Raw genomic sequence first — 24,119 nt, forward strand, 5'->3', positions numbered from 1 at the left:
CCCAGGGAGCTGGCCCGAGGAGGCACCGGGACAGCTCGCTCCCGAGCAGGGGCTTCCTGCCTCCCGCGAGGAGAACCGGGGGAAGGGGCGGGAGGAATGAATGAAGCTGGGGCGAGGGGCGGCCGCCGGCGCTACCCGCCTCCTAGCGCTCTGCGCTGCGGAGGTGCCGGGCGCAGGTGACTGGGCTTTTCTTGCCGCTCCCTGGGCTCTGGAAGTAGGAAATGCTGCTGCTCTGCTTCCCCGGAGCAGCGCCCGGAGGGCTTGTTTCCCCGAAATTCTCCGCCAGGCCTCGCCCTCTCCCCCCGCCCTTGTTGGCTCCTGGGATGCTGCCATGCGCAATGGAGCCAGCGTCTACGCTTGCTGGTTCTGGAGGACTCGGGAGTTGGGCCAGATTGAGGGAGTCCCAACTGCTGAGGAGATGGGAATGTCATTATGGGAAAGGGGCAGGAGTATTCGTTACAGTGGCCTGGGTGGTGCAGATCTGCTCAGACCTGCTTTTTCAGCGGCTGGGCTCGGAATGCTGTTGGCAGCTCAGTTTCTCCTCCCCTCTTCTACCTGCTGCTGAGTACTTCTGTAGGTATGTGTGACCAGGGCTTGCCCAGTATGCAGTGCAGTTAATTTATGACTTGGTATGGGAGCTAGTCAACAATAGAGCTATTGCTGCATCCGGTAGAAAAGTTTAATCAGTTGACTAGATTGAACAAATCTGGCCAGAATGCACCTGTAGTAGGACATAGCAGAATTCACAAAGCTACAGGAAAACTCTTAGCAGAGCTGCGTCTAACTTCGTTTTAGCTTGTCTGTCCACGTGAGTTTGTTAGCCTAAACAATGGATTCAAACTTGCAGATGCAGTAACTCCGTTGCTGCGTTCATCCTTGCAGGGAAAAAAAATACAATAAAAATTTTTTAAAGCCATTCATAGACCTGGTCCTAGCCACCTTAATTAGTTTCAGGTTGTCTAGATGACATCTTGTATTCTAAAGGTAGAGGATAAGCTGCTTTGAGGTTGCAAAAATGGAAAGATTACTATCCAGATCTTTGCCAAGGAGGAATCGGATCTATGGAATACTCCTCATAATTTTTGAAGGTTTTAAGAATCATCCCTTGTTAATCTGGTATAAAACTCATTGATAGGCTATAGTATTGTACAGTACATTGACTTGATACTATTCTTTGTATGCCATGTGCCTAGATCATCAGTAATAGGCACCTAATATTTTTATAATATGTTTTTATTGTATGTATGGTTTATATTGTAATTTAATACTTAGTTTTAAATAGGGTATCATGCACAAGTCTTAGCAGAAGTCACAAAGGTTACACAGTTTAAGTGAGGTCTGATCAAACTGACTGCTTTCTAAATTGTAAGGGAAGTATGGAAAATATGGTGATTGAACAGGAGGTATGCAATATTTGCATGTAGACAGACTCCATAAAATTATAGTAATTAAATTACTATCACCTTATTCTAGGTGTTTAGATGGTTCAAAATGTGTAGTCATGAAACATGAAAAGGAAGAGAAAAGACAAGAGAAGATTTTTAGGGTAAACTTAGGGCCAGCTTCACCCAATTACCCGAGCTACTCATTTACTTGCACTATAGTAAATTAAGCCTATGCATACTTCGAAGGTCTAGAAGAAAGATTTGATTAGGTCAGTGAATTCATATATGCTTGATTGCAGAAGAAAATGTAGTGGCTTGGCTCTTTAAAAAAAAAAAAAAAAAAGGCATACAAATTACTTTTTTTTTTTTTTTTTTTTTTCTTTGAAGAGAGACCTCCTGGGAAGAATTGTTGGTTTACAAACCATTCTACTACACTAAAGACTTTCTAACATTTTTTAGGAAGAAGAGATAGCTCCGTGGTTTGAGCATTGGCCTGCTAAACCCAGGATTGTGAGCTCAATCCTTGAAGGGCCCATTTAGGGATCAGGCAGGGGGGGATCTGTCAGGGACAGTACTTGGTCCTGCTAGTGAAGGCAGGGCACTGGACTTGACCTTTCAAGGTCCTTTCCAGTTCTATGAGAGAGGAATATCTCCATATAGTAGTAGTAGTTTTTTTTTATTATTATTCGCCATTACTTTGCTCTCCTATAATGCTTTCTCAGAGGCACTCGCAACTCATTATAAACACTGATGAATTAAACAACTTCTGAGGTAAACACCACTATTCACATTTTGCAGACAAGGAAACTGAAACACAGATAGTTATTTGGTAGTGTCAGGATGTCAGTGCAGATGGCAGCTCTTTTGGGATGACTTTTTAAACCATGGTGGCCAAATAACACTGGTTTTATCCCATCTTTTCTTAGATTCTATGCATATTTGTGGCATACTCTGAATCTTGGTTATTTTTTAAATTGGTTGAAGATTTTAGGAATTCAAGAAAGATTATGCTTTTATTATGGTCTGACTAGTAGGGCTGCCTAGAAAACAAGAGTTCCATTTTGCAAAAACAATTGAGGTTTTAGCATTTGGTTTTGTTCTGTAGCAGAATGAAAACTAGGCCTAAATTTTTTTGTAGAAAAAATCAGACTCCACTCTGGAATAGGCTGTAGTCCAGTGATTAAGGCACTGACTTTGGATAACAGGGAATTGAATCTGGGTCTCCTGCTCTAAATTAGGCAGAGCAGGCACTTGAACCTGGTTTCTCACACCAAATTGAGTAACCTAACCATTAAGCTCGGCACGCTTGTTTTTTTTGCTGGTTTTGACCAGAAATTCCATCCTGGATCTGCAAGACATTTTTGACCAAAAAATTGTCAAAACCATACATTTCCGCAGAATTTTGGTTTCGCAAATCAGCATTTTTTGATGAAAAAATGTTTCTTCTAAAAATTCCCAACTAGCTGTACTAATCACACAGCACACTCCAGTTTGCAATTAGGTACACCTTAATTGTTGTTGTAGGGACCTGTAACTAAAGTCTGCCTATTGAGTCTTCTGGATTAGTCTTTGGACATCTTGAGTGTAGTGTTCTGGATGCATTAGGACCATCTAGTATTCCACAACCATCCTCCTTAATGGTGTCTCCTGTATCATCCTCTCAAATTGTTGTGCTATGCATTTATCTGACAGATGAAACATGAGGCAGAGGCTAGAGTACTGGTGACTTGACAGGCTTCAGCATCAGAGTATTTAAAGTGCATCAGCGTAGCATACAACGCTTTCTTCTCTGTTAAATACATGATATTTCTTTACTTTTCTAGGTGGTGAGCATTTGCCATTTTCTGGAAACAATTAAGTATTTCTCATTATGACAAGTTAACCTAACTTGGGATCTGAGATCACTTGGATTTAGATTGGGTTGACTGTGCACATGGGTTTGTGTGCAGGTCCAAGTCTAGATGGGACATGTGTCACTAGTCTGTTTTTACCAGTTTAGCTCACTAATACGTTATATTGGATGTTCTGTCAGACTTCAAAGCAATTACTGTTTACACAGCTAGTAAAATCAAACTAAGAGTTATTGGGGTGCATTGCTGGTGGGGAATGTCAGTGCAACCCTAAACACTCTTTATATTAGTAATAGCTTTAGGGCTAATCTACACTGGCAATGTTAAAGCATTTTAATGTGCCTTGTGTATTCGCAGGAGAGCATTGGGAGAGAGCTCTCCCAGCACCCTTTTTTTTTTTTTAAAAAAAAAAAAAAACCTCCATGAGGGGCATAGCTATCAGTGCTGGGAGTGCGGATTCCAGCGCTGGTGCACTGTCTACATTGGCGCTTCTAAAACTTGCTGTGCTCAGAGATTCTTTTCACACCCCTGAGCGAGAAGCTTGCAGCATCGTGTAGGCAAGCCCTTAAACAGTACTGCTGGGGAGAACATGGTGATGGCATCTAAAATATATGGGTTTGTTATCTGGGACCTCATCATTGTTTGATATTAACTCTTGTGCTAAACTTTCAGCTGTAAAGGTCTAACAGTCCTCTTTGGGACAGATTTATTAGAGAAAGTGATGTGTGGTGTCACTTGGAGGGTTTCATCCTATGCTAGCATAGACACAAAGATAGCTTTTTGTTTATCTCTTCCAGGTGATAACGGTAGAGTGTCCATGTTGAGGTCTTACATTTGTTGGTAAATTTGGTACTGTTGACCCTTTCAGGATGGTATGGCCTAGTGTGGCTGTTATCTTGGAAGATGTCTTTGTAAGTGCTCTTACACTTAGCACGTTCTGCTACCTGTCTTGTTACTCAACATGTATTGTTGACCAGTAAGGAGATATAGCAAGGTGATTTTGGCTTCAGAACAGTGGGTATGCAGATTGCAAGCAGGTTTGTCTTTTACTGGACCCAGCCCAGACACTATTGGTGCGTGACAGAGGATGGATGACAGTAAAGTAGAGGAATCTCAGTCCATACAAGAGAGCAGATCTTGTTCAGATAAGCATCTAAAGAGGATGATCCTGGCAATGTCTGCCCCATCATTAACAACAAATGAGTTTACCTGTCATTAAGAGTTGGGTTTAAAGGTTCTCATGTGGTCTGACTACTTCTGGTGGTTTTGATCTATAAAAATACCTGTTTTGTTAGAAACTGGCATTATATTAATGGCTTTTATGAAAGAAGTGGTCATAGCCTTTCAGGTTAGACTGTCATAATACTCTCTTAGTAGACCTACATTTGAGATTATTTGGGAGCTTCATCTGTACCAAATGTGACTGCCTGCTTGTTCGTGTTTGGAATACTATGTTGGCTTTTTGTTTGCTTCCAGGGGCAATTCACGGTGCTGAAACAGAATTGCTTTTGGTCCTTGTTTGCACACCATCACATTTGCCCTCCCTGTGTGCCGCCACAACAGTTGAGACTACCTGATGAGTTCATGCTAACAATATTGCGTTCACCTAAATTCATGTGTCCATTTAACAAATGGAAACATAAAATTGCACTGCTAGGTAACTTCACTACGTGCTTGTTCAACTTATCATTTTAACAATAGATCTAAAGCTTATTTTTGTTCTGAACTGATCATCTTTTTTCAGTGAATGTTGCTAGTCTTGGTTTTTTGTCTTTTAGACAAAGCTACTGTTATGGTTTTTATTTATATATTGTATTTTAGCTAGTCTCTAGTGACTTCCTGTCTATGGCTTTGTTATAAATTCAGTTTACTGATTATCGCCTATCTTCTATAGTCACAGTTGGGCTTGATGGAAGACATTTTGGTGATCCTAGGCAGAGATTAATAAAAGTTAGCAAGGCAGGTTATAAACATTACTACTGAAATCAAGTGCATTTATTCACAAGCCTGTAAGAAAGTGGTGGGTAGGGTTGGGGTGTGTGTGTATGTGTTTGGGGGAGGTTGATCCAAAAGTTGGGGCCACAGTGTGTTAAGCTGTATGTCTTGAACTGCAACTTTACGTTCCAGAGTAGGACAGCAGCACAGAAGAGACACTGTCTCTCCCACTTAGGTCTAGAAGTCTGACTTTTATATGCAGAAAAAGCGTTGTTTTGATGCAGGTGGGACGTGGAGTTTTTATTAGCATGGGGGGAGGGGCCTCAGAAAAAGGTTGAGAACCCCCAATCTAGACCATCTCTGACAGGTGTTTGCCTAGCCTGCTCTTAACAGTCTCCAGTGATGGAGATTCCACAACCTTCCTAGTCAATTAACAAATATTTAAATTGACTGTAGATTTCAGAGTTAACAACTCATTGAGATGAATTGTGTAATTAAGAACTCTTATAGTAGTTTTGTGCTGTCTGGTCAAACTCTAAGACAACTTTCCATGGGCTTATGTTCAGTTCGTGTTTGGGAGATTTCCTTTGCAACCAAAAGAACTAAAAGCCTTTTAAAATGATACCTTAAGTTCCTCTCTCTCAGCTGCAGGTGTGGGTTCTGTGCTTACTCCACAGCCATAGAATATGTAGGGCCCTTCCTACATATATTTCAAAACTTGCTAATAGATTGAACCTGTGCATTCAAGGGTTTGTTACAAGGCATTAAAGCACCTTACATTTTCTTCATTTTCTGTCCAGATAGAAATCAACAGTCTGCAGAAAAGAAACTTCATTATAAATTAATACTGACAATTTCAAAATCACAGTTCTTATGTGCCTTTAATGAAAAGTTAATACCGTTAAAATTACATGGGAGGGATGAGAGCAACAATATATAATTGTTTGGATCATTAGAGCTAGTTGGAATAATTCAAATAGCAGATTTTAACAAAATAATGTTAATTTAAAATCACAGGTGCTGTTACGTTTGACTGAACTTCTGATGGAACACTGCCTGCCAAGCAGATTTCAAAACCTGTCTAATTTCCTGACAGTTTCTCTTCCCTCTTCATCCCTCTGGAAAGGGCTCCTCAGCAACATACATTATGGGCTGCTAGGGAGCCTGAGCTGTCCTGAAGCCAGGGTTTCCAGGTTCACTGCTCTGGAGCACGGTTTCCACTCCTTTTTTTGCAGAGAATTCTGAAATTTGAGTTTTGTTCCAAAGCAGAACTAAACCCTGTTTTGACACACTGAAACAGAATTATCTTTCTCCATCCAGCTGTAGTCATGAAGCTAGAATGATTGTTTAATATGTACATTTGTGACACCTTTTCTCAGCACTCTCATATCAGTGCAGTATTTAATGTTAAAGTACTAAGTGCTAATCATAAAATAATTTGAAGCATTTAAGTTCTTTCTTCTCTCTGATGTTCCATATCTTTAGATACCTGGAAGTGGCTTCAACATAGTTTAAACTCAAGCAAGCTAGTATTGATACTTTGCTTCTAATCTTCATTCTTATAAGCATTTAGAGGAACATGAGCACTCTGTTTTCATGGTAGTACAACACCTAATATAGTGGGGCCCCATTCCTGATTAGTCTCTGGGGCTCTATAAATGATGGGGTGCATTTCCACCCATACTGTTGGAGCAGTGCATTGAATCTGACAGACATCTTGTCAGTTTTGTCTTTTTACTCTTGCCAGTGTCATAACTGTCCTTGACATAGGAAAAGTTCTGAAGAGGAATTGCTCCTGCAAACCAGGAGGAAACAGAAAACGAGGGAGACCTAAGTAACTGACACATGTAGCAGAGCGGGACTGGGGCTCAACCCTCCTTGAGGGCGGAGGGGAGCCATACCAGCTCACCGCACTCCGTCGGTCCGAGGCCCGTCCCTTGCTGCGGGGCTGAGTGAACCAACAGCAGTTAGTAAGTGGCTCAGGCCCTCTGGTGCAGGGCTGAGCAAATGACTGGCCCCTAGACACCCAGGCCTTGGGTCAGGGCGGGGCCGTCACACAGTCTGAGCTCAGGCCTTTCAGCAGGGGCTGAGCGAATAACCACTGTGAATGGCCTCGGGCCAGGGGAGGGGGAGTCTGCCACCCTTGAAGGGGTGGCAGGGGGAACGCAGGCCCTCCCACTCCACTGTGTTCCAGCCCAGGGCCCTAGCAGCGGTCAATGGGGAATCCTGACCGAAACACACTGACATTGGCTCAGGTGAGTCTGCAGCCTCACAGGAGTCGGCTGCCCCCGGGCCACTTCCAACCTCCCCCTCACTGGGTACCTGCCCTCTGCCAGTGTCGTCTGGGGGGTCCCAAACCATGGGTTCCTCAGGGTGTCCGGCGTCGGGAGGTCCCGTCCACTCGTCGGGGTACTGGCCCCAAGGGAGGTCAGGCCAGTACCCCTCCGGATACTGAGCACAGGGTAGGCCGGGAGCTCGGGCCCCAGCGTCTGCCTTCTCCGGCAGTCCTCTCCTAACTGAGTGCTGGGGCCGGGCTTATGTACTTCCTGTCCCGCCCCTTGACTTCCGGGGGGCGGGGACAGGCAGCGGTGGCCTGGGACTTCCTGTCCCGCCCCTTGACTTCCGGGGGTGCAGGGACAGGCGGCGGGGCCTCTGCCCGTGGCCACGCCTTTTCTGGCCTATTCCCCTCAGGAGCACGGGGGAGTGGGGCCCCCTCGCTACATAGCGGCTTCCATGTGTCACAGTTTCAGGGCTGGCTGCATCTGTTATCTTTTTGATCAGTTGGGGTACTTCCCCCAGGTGTCTATCCTTGTGACTTTACCTTTCCTGGCATGAAATACCACAATTCTCCCATTCTTACACAGGGTACTGGAGCCCAGGCCCTGGTGCATCAATCTTGCTTACCCAGCAAATTCCGTACTTGCATTTCTTCCCATTGTGAATAGTGAATACAGTGAACAAGCAGCCTTTTTAAAACCAAAGTATTTAATTTTAATAGTAGAAACAAAGTACTTGCAAGGAAAAAATTTTAAAACAATAAATAGTCTAACTACGCATCTGTTTTACCTAAAGCCCTACGATCTTGTTATGGTAGCCTTGGCAGGCCTCACTTCTTCAGACACCCTTGTGAAACTAGGCTTTCCCCAAATATCTCCCTTTCTGAGACGGAGACCCTCTTGTCAGTTCCCGGACTTCTGGCTCAGTTTGTCAAAACCAGGTCTGTAGGCTCAATGGCAGGCTGAGTCAAGCTCCTTGGAGCCAGAGGCTCTGTTGTTGTCCCATAATGACCCTCAAGTGTTTGCTAAGGGGTAGCTTATCCTTAGCTTTTTCTTCATCCTTTCTGCTTGTTTTCTTTACAGCCTGCTAGTAAACTAAACCAACAAATGACTGGTCAGACCATGCTTTAAAGTTGCGTCTAAAGATCATGACTATTCTTAATGTACATGGCATGTTCCCTTGTGAGATAGCCAGAGTGGAACATTAAATCCTAGTGAAAGCCAGCATGACAGGTACTCTTGCATTCACGTGGATAATGTCCTACTGTCAATTCAGGGATGTCTGACAGTTGGGAATGGACATCCAAATTGGTTCAAGCACATATGCATCCAACTTGATATATGGGGGCCAACACCGAGGGACACCACACCCAGATAACTTGATTTCTCCAGAAATAGCAGTTGCACATAAACTTCTAGAGATGAGAGTAGTCCTGTATGGTTTAATGACCTTCAGAGATCTGGAATCTCCAGCTGAAACTCTTTGTTTTTACATAACAAGGAATTTACCAGTTCTTGCCTACTGGATCAGGAAGCACTGCAGATCTATGTCACAAAATATTCCTTGTTGCTATATTCTTGACAATGAAGAAGAACATTCGTGTGACAGATGTCGATACCCTTGAAAACCCTTATTGAATTAAGTTTAAGTATCTTTGGAGTCCAGTGCAAAGGTTCTGTATTATTGTGGGACTGGAAAATCAGAGGACTATATTGAACAATGTGGCAGACAAGAATGGTTTTTTGGGATAATACGTGTGAAGTGGATTTCTTGGGAAGTATCTAATAGTAGGTGAAAACCAACCTTTTGATGCTGACTCCTGAGGAAAGGACCGTTGTTTACTGATTACCCATTCCCAGAACCTGAAAATCATAAGCGAAGGCTGAATAAAGGAAAGACTAACCTACGTATGGGTATGCTTGCTCTGAGTTAAATCTGTTATGAACTTGTAACCACAGAAAAACCTGCTGGTGGGGTTTGCAGGACTGACCCTTACTGAGGACCTTGTTGGAATTGGGGGTGATCTCTGTTAAGCTTATTAGCATTCATGCAAGTTCTTTACTTGTTTTAATGTCTTTTTCTGTAATGCTTTCACCTTAAGAATAACTGTGCTTGTTTAGAAAGAGCTATGTGGTAGCTTATAACTGAGGCTCAGATTTTGTCAGGGATTTTTTTAGTAAAAATAAGGGACAAGTCACAGGCAATAAACAAAAATTCATGGAAGCCCATGACCTAAAAAGATCCCTGACAAAATGGGGAGGGAGAAGGGTCCAGCACCCACAGTGGTTGGGGGCTCTGGGATCCTCTCTCACCTTCCCCTTCCCCAGCAGCTGGTGTCTCTGGGGTCCCCTTGTTCCCCCTACACACATGCAACAGCTGCAGAGGGGCCCCTCACTGCCTGCTGTCACTGGGAGCTCCGGGGTCCCCTGCTGCCTGGCTAGGAGCTGCTGGGGGCCCACTGTCAGCAGTGGCCGAGAGCTGCAGGGCTGCCTGCTGATAGCTCCAGCCCCAGGGCAGAAAATGTCACGGAGGGCTCTGGAAGTCACAGATTCTGTGATCTCCATGACGTAATCATAGCCTTACTTATAATTGTGGGCAATTACACTGTTGATAGCCTCTGGACAAAGCAAAGTACAGATGCTGGCCTGTTCTATGGGTCGGATTTGCTGGGAATAAGACAGTATGGGCAGAGAAATGTGTGGCCTGGAAAACCCCCAGTTAAGAGTGGGAGTGACGTGGTTCTCTGCCCAAGAAGTGCGATGGCTGAGAAACTTAGGGGCTGTTCATGGTTGTGGGAAGAAATACTGGTGCAGTTTCCCTGAACTATAACAGATATCAGAGAAGCTGAATTGGTTCATAATAAATCCTTGCAAGAGATTCCTGAGTCAGAGAAGCAGATCAGATTTTCCCCCAGTGGATAATGGCCATGCCACTTCTGTCTGTAGAGGGCTCCCCTATCTATTGTATATGCTATTCTAGAACATCCCTCCTTGCCATAGCATCTGAGTGTCTTCAAATAGTGCATTAAGTGATGCAACTAACATCAGTCACATGTGTTTTGTTTTCTTTCATTCTCTCCCTAGTAGGCAGAGTCCACTCTGTTTTTTGCCGCCCCAAGCACGGCAGTCAGGTGGCCTTTGGCAGCACACATGCAAGTGGTCCGCTGGTCACACAGATTTGGCGGCATCTCTGTGGGTGATCTGCTGGTCCCGTACCGAAGTTACGGGGTCGGTGGACACCTCACAGGTATGCCGTCGAACACTGTCGGACTGCCGCCCTCACGGTGACCGGCACGCCGCCCCAGGTATGCGCTTGCTGCGCTGGTGCCTGGAGCCACCCCTGCTAGCAGGAGAATTGTATGTGCAATATAGTTTTCTTTTGGTAAGTTTGGTCGATTTTTTTAAAATGTATATGCTGCTATTTGTTGGACAGAGAAATCAGGTCAAAGAAAAAATAACAGGAGTACTTGTGGCATCTTAGAGACTAAGAAATTTATTTGAGCATAAGCTTTCGTGGTCAAAGAAATGTGCCTTGCACTTGAAGTGGAAAGTGATGATGTTTATAATCCTACCTTAGTTCATGTAGGAGTTGATTTCACAGTCTTGGACCAGCTCCTGAGAAAGCTCTGCACAGATGAGCGTTACTTTATGGTAGAATGTTCCTTTCCACCTGAGAAACTGAGTTGTTGATCACTGTCCTCGTTCCCGTGTATTAAGGGTTCTTTTGGCTATCCCGAGCCATGACACTTCAGTGTCTGGAAGATCAGGGCTAAGACTTTGAACTTGATATTCTATAAGAAGCCAATGTAGAGGGGAAAAACAGGTTTAGTGTACTTGCAGGAGCAGTATCCTGTGTTGCTTAGAAGACACTGCAGAAGTATGTCCTAGCTATAGCTTCCTAAAGGCTGATGGCTTCGTAACCTCATATGTTGCATTGCTGTAGTCCAGATAAGAGGTTAAAGAGGCATTGCATAACTGAGTTCAAGTCATTATTGGGATCTTATAGCTAGTCACAGATGGTAGAAGGTGTTACTTATTACCCTGGGATAGAGGGAATTCTCAGTTTGTCCATTTTATGTTTACTGTGTACTAGTCAAACAATGCAAAGCAGACTAAGTGGACCCAAGACTTCAACCTGGGCTATGATTTTGTTTGACATTTTGGAAGCAGTGTACCAGGAAGGCCAAGGGGAATAGGATTGTTTGTACTTTACCACTCCTGTATGATCCCCTTACTTGTCTCACACAGCCTGACTGAGTCTAACTTAAGTATGTGTGGCTGCTAGCTCAACCTTTCATGAGTGAGGTAGTGGCAGGTGACTTCTTTTTTCTGCAGCCCCTTGTCACATTGAATCTCCTATTAAAAAGCTTCTTGTGGTGGGTAGTGTCATATCCAGTGATGGATCACTGGATAATGAGATCAATGCACGAATATCCAAAGCAAGCCAGGCACTTGGCTGTCTGTGTGTCGAAGTTTTAAACCACCACAACATCCGGATGTCAACAAAACTGCTTGTGTACAGAGCTACTGTTCTTTCATCTCTTTTGTATGGGTGTGAAACATGGACACTATATAGGCGTCACATCAAGCAGCTCAAAGCATTCCACATGCGTTGCCTCCGCAACATCTTGAAGATCCGCTGGCAAGACAAAGTGCCCAATCTTGAGGTCCTCGAGAGAGTCCAGATGACAAGCATCGAAATGATGATCATGAATGCACAGGTACATCAGACCGGTCGTGTCAGCTGCATGGATGCCAACAGAATCCCCCTGCAGCTTCTCTATGGTGAGCTCTCCCAGGGCATCTGGCATATAGGTCGTCCATGAAAATGTTACAAGGATACCATCAAAGCCAATCTGCAGTATAGCAGTGTCAAACCCAGGGACCTTGAAGACGCCAGCGACAGAACACAGTGGCGTGCAACAGTCAGAAATAACAGCCTTCGAGGAAGACTGCTGCTAGTGTCTACAAGAGGCACGCGAATGACATCACAGAACACCAGCAGTGCACAACCCATTGACTGCGTACTTCCCATGCACCATCTGCAGCCAAATGTGCACCTTTAGAATTGCACCTTTATAGCCATCAGAGGGCATACCATGAGACCAACAATAGATGATTTGTTATCGTCGGATCGATAGCCTACCAAGAAGAAGAAGAAGAGAGGTGCTGTGGAATATTGTGGTCCTGAAAAAGGTGATGAAAGCTTCTCTTGGACCACTCAGCTTATTAGAGCTTATTCTGGGGTGTTTTTTTGCATCACGGGTCACTGTAACCAGGAAAGTTATTTCAGTTTGCAGGGTTTCAGGCCCAAATGGCAAATTCACTTTGTTTCAGATTTTACACGGATAAAGTAGGGCTAAGAACACATGCTAGATTCCTCTTAAAGATAGTGGTGGCATTATACACTAATAAGCATAACATCCTGTAAACATTTCTTAACAGCTGTACCCCCATTCCAATGAGACCTTTATTCTTATGTTCTATATCAAAAGATCTTAGTGTTCTTCTGTTGTGCAGACTAAGGCCCTTAATGTCCATCCAGCTTTCTTGTTTCATATACATTTTCTGGACAGTGTGGTTGGTGGATCTTCTATGGTTTTGATACGGCCAGTCTAAAACTAGAAGGTTGTGTCAAGGCTCATGGTCAAAAGTGAGAAATATTCCTCATAGGTTTTCCATTTTTTAACATTAAAATATATTTTCACATGGTCATAATGTTAAAATGTCCTTTAGTGTAGAAACTTCTATACCTAGCCATAACCCAAAAAGTGAGATTTTTTTCCTTGTGTTTTGAAAAACTAAGGGAACTTTAGCGTAGCTGTTTGCATTCTATAAATATGGAAAAAATACCTTTCCTATCTTTTTTTAAAAGTGAGAGGTTTTTAGACAGAATTGTAGGGAAAACAGCTGAAACTTAAATTTTTTCCATGTACATAGCCTTCAATAAAGAGTGTCTTTTTGCTAACTTCTCAAGGAATTTGTGTTAGACTAGTTATGCCAGTAAAATTGAACCCTTTATGTGTCAGACAAGTATGTGTCCTTTGGAGCCAGGCTTTGTACTGACCAACTTAAATTTAAAATATACAGTAACTCCTCACTTAAAGTCGTCCCAGTTAAGGTTGTTTCGTTGTTATGTCACTGATCTATTAGAGAACAAACTAATTTTAAAGTTGTGCAATGTTTCCTTATAATGTTATGTGGCTGTGGGGGCTTGGAACCAGGGTGGACTGGCGGCTCCCCTATCAACTCCCCTTCACGCCCCCCCTCAGCACCTCCTGCCCACAGCAGCTGGATCAGCAACTCCCCTCTACCTCCCCACGCTTCCCACCTGCAACAATCAGCTGTTTCACAACATTCAGGAGGCGGGTGGGGAGGGAGGAGCAAGGATGCAGCATGCTCGAGGGGAGGTGGGGGGAATGGCGGTGGGCCTAGGTCAAAGCTGGGGATTGTGCACACACCCTGTCCCCTGGCACTTTGGAAAGAACAGCAAGAGGAGCAGCTGAACCAAGCTTCAGTCACTGCTGATATTTAAAATTGTTTAAAACTTATACTCTATATGTATATAATTTTTGTCTGGTGGAAAAAATTTCCCTGGAACCTACCTCCCCTTTTACATTTATTCTTATGGGGAAATTGGATTCACTTAACATCGTTTCACTTAGTCACATTTTTCAAGAACATAACTACAACGTTAAGTGAGTCGTTACTGTATGCCTTAAAGTTAATATGGAATGTTAAGGTTTTTATCAAAACCCTATAAAAACTTGACTTACCAGTAGTACATTAATGGAACAAATATTGGATGGAAGAGGGAGCGACGGCTACTTTTCAAGATGAGGTTTGAAACCACTGAATTTTGTAGTATTGCTTTGAATGTAATGCAAGTTATTTCCTGTTTTTGTATTCTTATGAGTTTTATCTCTTTTTCTAAGTTAGGGCCAGACTTTGTATGTAGACATTCTTCCTTTGCTCACTCTTGCCCCCAGCAAAAACCAATAGAAGCATCATTTGGTTTGTGAACAGACTTGAAAGGATTAGATTTTTATCAGTAAATGTTAATTTCATTGTACACATTAAACCCAGATAAAATATTTCAGTAGGTGATAATTGAAATGTACAGATGAGCAAAATAAAAAAAATACTACTTGAGCACTTACTAGATTTTGATTTAAGGATATTTGCTTTGTATATTTTGCAATGTGATGCTTACAATTTGTTAACTGTTGTAAAGCCTTAACTTTTTGAATCTCAGCATATTGTTAAACATTCTGCCCCCTCAATGACTGTCCCCACCATAACTCCTGCAACTGTGAAAATATAAATCAACAAAAATAAAAATCCTTAAAAATAAACATTGACATGTCAATTATTAAAAAAAATAATAATCTGCCCAGCCTATTTATGATGCTAAATATGGACAGCCACATCTGAGAAAGCTCTTCTCTCTATATAAAGGCCAAGTTGCTTTTTTTTTTGGTTAATTGAAAACAGAGGAAGAACGTTATGAACCTCCTATAGTGGTGTGGTTTTGTGGTTTTCTTTTTTTTTAAGTGAAATACCACAGATTAGCTTCCTCCTTCAATTGTTAAAAGGAAGCAGTAGGATCAGAAAAATGAAACTGCTCAAATGTCTTTCCTACTGACTTTAGTTGATAGTGAAGAGTATATATCAAACAAAATCTTTTTCTCCTAGAGGGAAAATAAGACTAAATGATTCCTTCAGTCATTTCACTAGTCAGTTAAACTTATTATTTTGTATACTTAGCAATTGCCATGTACCTATTTTGGGAAGGGGAAAGTTGAGGTGATGAATTTAGGAATTAGTCCCAAGTCTACATTAATCAGGCTCTTTATTTGGGAGTGAAGGATTTTAGGCCTACAGTAGAAGTAGAATATGCCTTGTGGTTTGAACATCTTTGGGTAATAAGCTTGGCCTGTACCTTTGGGCATTATATACCACCATTCCTCACCTTTTCAGTCTATGAATTTCTATTCTACCAGTTTGCATTGTAGACAATTTAAATGTCACTGCAGAAATATGAATTGTATTAGCTTGATTTCTAGCAGAAGGCCCAATGATATGAAAAATCAGTTCTTAAATTAGAAGAAATGAATGATTAAATCAGCACAGATGCAGGTTCTTAATTGATTAAACCAATGAGGCAGATTGCTGCACCTGAGATATATTGCTGACGCACAATTTGTAATCTACCACAGTAAAGCCACTAAAATGTATTTCTAAAGTCCTCCATTTATGCAAGACGTGACAAGCTCTTGACCTGTCTCCAATACTGCTGCTGTATTTTCTGTTGCATCAGAGGGCCACCAACCACTGAAGAGTCTCTCATCAATTTCAGTAAATTGAGAAGAGATTCCAGTACTTTCACAAATTGATATAGAAGTATATAACACTTCAGATCTAAAATGTGATTAGTATGCATTGATATTCTTTGGACTTGTGATACTTGCTGACTAAATTTCCATTGAACTTCAGATTGAAAATTTTGTTTTCATATTTCATTCAGAAAGGAGAATATTCCCTAGGAGTTATTTGGCTGTAGAATTGAAGCAGCAACACTAACACTCAGCACTTTTTTGTTTCAAGCTGTAGTCTAAATAAACTAAAAAAACTCAGACTAGCCCAAAGGAGTATTAGATAGTGAAGTGTAAATGGAAATCTGTACTTAATGCAAAAAAATGTGGTGTGGTTTTGAGTTTGGGTTTTTTATTTGGTTGAAGGTATTGAGTGTATTTTATATTCAGAGCTTCTTGTCTTTCCTAAATTGAGTGAACTTCAAATGGTTCTTATGAGTCAGAATAGTAAAAACTGAAAGCTTGTTGTTTTTCTAATTTGTGTAATATTTTGTTTATGTGGTGCACTGGGTTGCTAGTACAAACCTGAGTGGCATTATTGACACCTTGAAGGCTGTAACAGTATCTGTTCTGGGAAAATTCACTTCTGAACAAAACTTAAATTCAGGTTGGTTGTATGTTTTATGACAATGTACAGTTGTAATTCACTGATCATTTTGTTACAGAAAGCTGTGAAGGCCCATGAACAGGTCCACTGGAAAACTGCAGAAGCTGATAATGCATTTTCCTGTTCTTGAATGGTCAACCTTAATTCTGGATTTCCATGCTTGACATTGAACCATGATTTTCTTTTAACAAAGTTTATATAATATCAATATATGTGCAACTACTCAAATTTAATATAGTCTTAACCTAGGAAGCAAATGTGATTGATTGGAGTACTGTTCTGCTTTGTAAGCTTTCCTTAGGCTAGAAATCAAATCTGTGACCTACTAATAATACGCAGTATGGTATATTAAGAGTGTCGTTTTTTTTTTTCAGGTTGAAGTTTTAAAGTTGCTTAAATGTATTAACACACTTATGAGAATCATATTGAAGCCTGACTGCTATATTACCCCTTCTGTACTCAATCATATGAAAATTAGTTTGCTATTACAGTATTGCTCATTAGTGCTGAGCTGCTAGTTTTTAGATTATATTTGTTTAGAAAAATATAACCTCTTTCATGGTGGTGGGAAAACCGTCAGAACTGCAAAGATTTCATAGAGATGGAAAATCAGTCAGTCTGTTCTAGAATCTATTAGCATCCTTCAGATGTTTTTCTTTTTTGTTATAATAATTATGCATGTTTTAGTCTTCTAAATAAACATGTTTCCATGGTCTTAGTGCTTAAGTCAAACTGTTGATCTTGCGTTGCTTAAAAAAAATATGATTTCCCTTCAGAGAAATGTATCCAAAATTTATACTGGCCAGTTCTTTGTTTCCAGGCAGAGTTTAAAGTGCTGATCTTTGATCTATAGATACTTAAAGGATTTGAGATCTACCAACTTGAGAAGCTGCCTGCCTATCTGGAACAGTTGTAGTTAGCAGAGGCTCACATTGAGACTATCAGTACAGAGAGTCTGCTTTTTGTTTTGTGATGGTACATTGTGTTGAAAGGTATCAAAGCTAATACCTGATATGGAAAAATCTTATAATTTAGCATTTTAGCTAGAAGTTTCACGAGTGGACATTTTTTCTTTGTGTTCAGAGCTTGTGGCTTTAAATTGCTGCGCATATTGACTTTTCTGTAATTGATAAAATAAGTTTGACTCCATTTTAAAGAAACAGAATATTCTCCAATGGTGTCAAGGTTCCTTCCTCACCCTGAACTTTAGGGTACAGATGTGGGGACCTGCATGGACACTTCTAAGCTTAATTACCAGTTTAGATCTGGTATCACTGCCACCACTCACAAGCACTACTTTTCTTCCCTGGGTAGCCGTGAGAGACTTCACCAATTTCCTGGTGAACACAGATCTAAACCCCTTGGATCTTAAAACAAGGAGAAATTAACCATCCCCCCTCCTTTCTCCCACCAACTCCTGGTGGATCCAGATCCAACCCCCTTGGATCTTAAAACAAGGGAAAAAATCAATCAGGTATTAAGAAAAAGGCTTTTATTAAAGAAAAGAAAGGTAAAAGAAAACCCTCTGGGAGAGAGTAGCATACCAGCTACTCTCACAGACAACAGATTCAAAACACAAAGGATGTTTCCCTGGGCAAAAATCTTAATACACACAAGAATACCCAAATTTGATAATCCCCTTAATGGTACCAAGACACATTACAAAGAAAATAAACATAAACCTATTTATCCCTTTCTAAAACTTACTACTCTGATAAGAGGCTGGTTCCTTGATCTCTTTCACTCCAGCTGAAACTGACTAAACAAAGGAAACTTCCCTCCTTCCTTTTGAAACATCTTGTTTCCCCATTTGTTCCTCTGGTCAGGTGTTAGCTCGGCTAGGTGAACTTCTTAACCCTTTACAGGTAAAAGAGGCATTAACCCTTAACTATCTGTTTATGGCAAATGGAATAGTTGCAGTCCATTAAAGCAGTGGTTCTCAACCTTTTCAGACTACTGTATCCCTTGTCTGATTTGTCTTGTGTACCCCAAGTTTCACCTCACTTAAAAACTACTTGCTTAGAAAATCAGATATAAAAATACAAAAGTGTCACAGCACACTGTTACTGAAAAACTGCATACTTTCTAATTTTTACCATATTTATAAAATTGATTTGAATATAAATATTGTACTTACATTTCAGTGTAATGTGTAGAGCAGCATAAAACAAGAAATTTTAGTTTGCACAGATTTCTCTAGTGCTTTTTATGTAGCCTGTTTTAAAACTAGGCAAATATCTAGATGAGTTGATGTATGCTCTGGAAGACCCCTGCATAGCCTCTTGAGTACATGTACCCCTGGTTGAGAGCCACTGCATTAAAGGATGAAAGAAGCATGTGTATTATACAATCAAAGACTTGAATCCTATAAACGTAATGTCTTCCTGTGTCACCCCTGCCAAAGGTGTTGGGGGACAAGGGGCGAAACAGGTTTAGCTGCTCTTTCTTGGTGAACATATTCTGTGGGTAAATTATTTTATGCAAGTCAGTATTTTATGCTTTTTGCCTGTAGGTCTCCACAGTAATAGTGTTCATAGTCTTAAGTAATGGTTAACTGCTGTCTGGAAAAGCTGTCATCAATAGAGATATTGGGATGGGTTCTGAAAGAAGAGACTCATCTGTATGGGGAAAAAGAAGAAAGGGTTTCTTTCTCTTTTGATGTTTGCTTGTGATTAATGGATGTCAGATTAAAAAGGCAAATACTGTCAAGAATAACAGTTACAATTACTCAAAAGTTAATTTAATTTATCTTTTCTTCATCCCATATTTGCATGGGTTATTTTTCTTAATAGTCCAACCTGGCCTCTGTTCTCTTGTTGTAGCTGAACATTGCATTGCTTGGCAAGCCACATCTCAAGATTTCAATTTTCCTCACTTTTATTCCCCATCAGTAAAATATTACTATCCTGGTATAACTTCATTCAGTAAGCATTCTGTTTAGAGAGTAGCCTAATAAGGGGGAAACGTATCAAAGCACACAAAATAACAAATGGCAAGTGAAATTACTTTTTTGCATGACAAGAGTCTAGGAATAAAATTGTGAAAGGCTAGAATCTTAAAATTGATTAAAATAAATACATATATTTTTAACTAGTTATTCATTAATTTATTGTTGCAAAGTAGCAGTGAGACAGAGGTTAGTAGGAGTCAAATAATTAATAAATCCAGAACTCCAATATTCAAAACTAGAACTTTTTCATAGTTATTTGTGTCTGATAAATGTATAATGATACAACCCTCATGCTTCATGGTATAAGCAAAACAGAAACTGAGAGTGTTTGGATGAAACTTCTTTTGGCAGGTTATTTCATAATTCTCCATTTGATTCCTGATCCTGGCTGCTGTTAGACAGATGGACTATCACTTGGATGTGGATGGCAATTTCTAAGTATCTCTCATTAGACCTATTGGTTTCCTTTCTAAGCCTCCTCTTTCCTTTAGGGCTCTGCTTTAATTTTTGTTGTTGAAAATTTCCCCCGTGGGTGTTTATAGAGTATCCTGGAATTTGTGAGGAGGGTTCTGGATGACTTCTGGTCCTGTGGTAATTCTCTGTGTTTCGTCACTTGGTTTCGAGTCTCCTCCCTAAAATCCTGCTTCCTCAGTCTTAAGAAAAACAACCAAAAGGATTAGGGTGAAGATGTATAGTGTGGAGGGAATTAATGAACAATGTAACAAAATTCAAAAACAACCCAGTAAGTAAACCCACAGTTTCTACAGAGAATTTAAATTTGTAGTACATATTACTTGAAAAGGAATTGTAGTACTTTCTCTTCAAACTTGTTAAGATTTGTACAAGAACAACCACAAACAAAGGGCTTGTCTTCTGAGTGTACAATGTACAATAGCTTTTGAATTCAGCCGATGTAATTATAACTGCTAAATTTTCTTTGCTACTTTTTCCAAAATCACAGCTGCCCGTCAAAATTTGGCCTTTGAGGGTGTTTAGGCATCTTAACAGACTCAAACATTTTGCTATAAATTGACCTTATGTACATTTACTGACTTGCTTATCTCTAGTTTCAGTTAGTAACAAAGCAATTATTGTACATTAATTACTGAACTAAGAGTTTGGCTTGCTGAAATATTTCCTAACTTTTGTTTTATATATCCTTATGTCTTTTATATATACTAACTGGGTTCACTTTTGAGCGAGCTGTCAGGACACTAGTGGAATGCGTATATCTTGAGCTGTCATTCATAGTGATTTTACTTTTAGTAGCCTTCTCTGGAAGTTGGTTCATATTAAGAAGGTGTGTGCTTGTCTGTGTTGGCATAAAAGTGATAGCTTTAATAAATAAGATTTAGTCGACCTACATTTTCTCTTTTATTAAGTACTCTGAGCTGTTTTTTATTCTAATGTTATCAAAGTCTGTGGAGTCAGAAGTGTATAAGCTTTATACAGGGTAAAACAGATTTATTTGGGTTTAGACCCCCTTGAGAGTTGAGCATCTGAGTGTTAAAAACAGGAACACTTTTGTCAGCTGCTTTCAGGTAAACCTGCAGTTTTGGGGAAAGTAATTCAGATCCTGAGTCTGTGTTGGAGCAAACAGGAGTGTCTGGCTCAGCAAGACAGGGTTTTGGGGCCCCGAGCTGGCAGGGAAGTCAGGTATAGAAGTAGTCTTGGCACATCTCCTCAGGATAGGCGCTTTAGAGCCAGTACCCATGCACCTCAGGGGCAAAAGTTTCTATTCTCGTTGCTTCCTGATACTGAAGAAAAAAAAAGAGGAGGCTGGAGACCCATACTGGGCATCAGAGCACTCAACATACGTAAGAGTGCAAAAATTCAAGATGATCACCTTTTCAACGTTCATCCCAGCATTAGGAGGAGGAGACTGGTTCTTGGCCTTCAACCTTCAAGACCCATACTTTCACATCTGCATCATACTGAGGCACTGACGTTATGTCAGTTTCACGCTAGACCAGAACCATACCAGTACAGAGTGCTCCCTTTCTGCCTCTTAGCCCCCAGAGTATTCTCCAAGGTCCTTTTGGTAGTGGTGGCCCATCTACGCGCTCAGGGCATCATGATTTTCCTTACCTGAATGATTGCCTTTTCAGGGCATGATCCTTTGCATAGACCCAACAAGTCATTCAGGTCACCTGGGACCTGTTTCTGTGTCTGGGCCTGCAGATCAACAAACAAGCAATGGACCTTAAGACCAGTTCAAAGACAAGAAATGCCTGCGGTACTGCTCCAGAAAGGGGATCCGACAACACCCCAGGGGAGATGGTTTCCTTCTGTGGGATAAGGGTCTTATTTATGCCTTTCCCCTGTTCCCTCTGCTGCTGGAAGTTAAAGATAAAAAGGGAGAAAGCAAACATCATTCTGGTTTCCTCCACCTGGTGCTGACAGACATGATACCCTTACCTATCACAGCTGGCATTAAGTCTACCGATTACCCCTTACCTCCTGTCACAGAATGAAGATCACATCCTCCACCCCAGTCCACAGGTCCTACGTTTCAAAGCTTGACTCCTTCATGATTCCACAACATAGGCATCTTGCTCTGGGGAAGTACAGGAGGTACTGTTGCACAGTAGAAAGGGTGCTATTCGTTGCACCTACATACAAAAATGGAAGAGATTTTAGATAAGGTGCCAACCCAGGGGTGTTACCCCTGATTCAGCCATCTTCCTGGTGGTCCTAGACTACCTGTTATCCTTAACAAAATCGAGTCTGTCAGCTCACTGAGGGGTCACTTAGCAGCAATCTCAACCTTCCACCAACAGATAGAAGGCTACACAATCTTCTCCCACCTAACTATGAAGAGATTTCTTAAAGGTATAGCAAACCTTTTCTCACAACCCAGGACCCCCACTCAACTAGGCTGAGGTTCCATTGCATTCAAGGGCCTGACAAAGACTACTAGGCCACTTATTAACTCACCTTTCTGTGAAGACAGCGTTCCCCATCACCATTACCTCTGCCAGAAGAATAGGGGAGATAGCAGCAGTGATCGCAAATTCTCCTCTTACTATGTTCTTCCCCAACAATGTCACTCAGGCCACATCCAAAGTTCACTCCTAACGTGACTTCTGCATTTCACATGAAACAACTTATTCAGCTCCCAACATTTTATCCAAAATCTCATGCGGCTAACAGGGAAGCCATCCTGCATAAGCTCGGTGTGAGAAGGGCCTTGGCCTTCAACTTAGAACAAAGGCCTTCAGAAAATCTCTGAGACACTTTTCTCTACATTTCAGATAAGTCAAAAGGTGCGGCGATCTCAGCTCAGTGACTCTTCAAGTGGGTCTCTGGCCATATTAAACTCTTAGTTTTGTATGTGTGGGGGTAACACCTCCATCTTCAATATGCACACATTCTACAAGATCGATCTCCTTGTCGATTGCCTTCTCCAAGGATATCCCCATATCAGAGATCTGCACAGCAGCTACATGAGCATTTGCACATATCTTTGCAGATCACTGTTATTCGGCTTCAGATGCCCAATTCAGGGCCACAGTACTGACCTCTATATCAGACTAGACTCCGAATCCCAGCCTCCAGCGGTGGGTACTTCTCAGGAGTCGCCTACAATGGAGCCCCCATAGGGACACTTTGAAGAAGTTACCTAGTGCAGTAGCAATGGCTTTTGGAGATGTGGGTGCTTCATGATCTACCCTCCTGCTCTCTGTTTCAAAGTTCCAGTGACTCTGTGGTAGAGAAGGAATTGAGGAGGAAATGCACATACACATTGGCTAGCCTCATGGCCAGATGGGTGCCATGTGAGCAGGAAGGACAGACTGCTGTTGAAATTCTCCAGTCGACAGCATGTGGGCTCACACACACCTACAGTGGAGTACTCATAGTGTTATGCTTATAAGAAGCACAAAGAATCTTTTAAAGAGCATAAGGCAATATACTGTGTTTATTGAGAGTACAGTTTAAGCATCGAAATCAGCATATGCTTCCTTTTTGTCTCACACTCTCTCTTTCTCTCTCTCCCTCCCCTGCCCCTCCCCAGCTGGATCTTATATTTACCAGTCCTTGCTGTTGCTCAGTCAGTTCCAGTGGCCAGCTGAAACTGAACATGAGGGAGGGGTAGCTGGGCTCTGTTGGACACGTTTGAAGCTGTAATGTTGATGCAGAATGAACCCAAAGTCCCATGGCAATACACCCTTCTTTTATAGTAATAAGTTCCCATACAAATCTTGGGACCTTGCTGCGTTATGCAGGAGGTGTTCAAGGTTGCTCCAGTCAGCATTATTTCAGTTGTTACTGGGAGTTATCCACAGCTGTTTCTTCACTCACACCAAACAGTAAATAAGGCAGTTACAGCCATAAAACTTCTATCCTTCTAAAAATGATCATTAACACACAATCAGTAAAGAATAAACTCAAAACAATTTCTTCTTAATTCAAAGCTGGCAAAATAAGCAAAATGGAATACAATTTTACTTGAGACAATTTCTTCCCATTAGGCTTTTGGCCTTTTATAGGGGGACACATCTCAAAGAAGCGTCGTTCCTGCATAAGGTGAGTAACCTTTTCCTCCTGCTGTCAAAGGGAAACTTGAGGGTCTTTTATTGGGTTTTGGTTTTGTTTGTGGAAAGCACTACAGAGTGGTATGTGACTTTATTAAAACTTAAAGATGCCTTAGATAAAAAGGCAGAGTCTGCATCTTGCTAAATTATACCTGACAATTCAGATTTATACCTGTTTTGGGGGTTTTGTCTGTGTGTTTTACCAA

The 24,119-nt window shown here is 41.5% G+C and overlaps 1 protein-coding gene across 2 annotated transcripts in view; it reads left to right on the forward strand.

Moving 5' to 3' along the window:
• Positions 1-24,119, forward strand: part of WASL (WASP like actin nucleation promoting factor) — an 81,012-nt gene that overhangs the window by 662 nt on the left and 56,231 nt on the right. The window contains exon 1 of one of the 2 annotated variants that reach the window (XM_032768829.2): positions 209-577. The exons of the other annotated variant lie outside the window; for it this stretch is intronic. The gene's annotated coding sequence lies outside the window, so the exon portion shown is untranslated. Of the gene's footprint in view, positions 1-208; positions 578-24,119 lie in introns of those variants that run through there. 2 annotated transcript variants of the gene reach the window in all.

This window comes from Chelonoidis abingdonii, chromosome 1 (genome assembly GCF_003597395.2).
Source record: "Chelonoidis abingdonii isolate Lonesome George chromosome 1, CheloAbing_2.0, whole genome shotgun sequence".
In the NCBI taxonomy this organism is placed as follows: domain Eukaryota; kingdom Metazoa; phylum Chordata; order Testudines; family Testudinidae; genus Chelonoidis; species Chelonoidis abingdonii.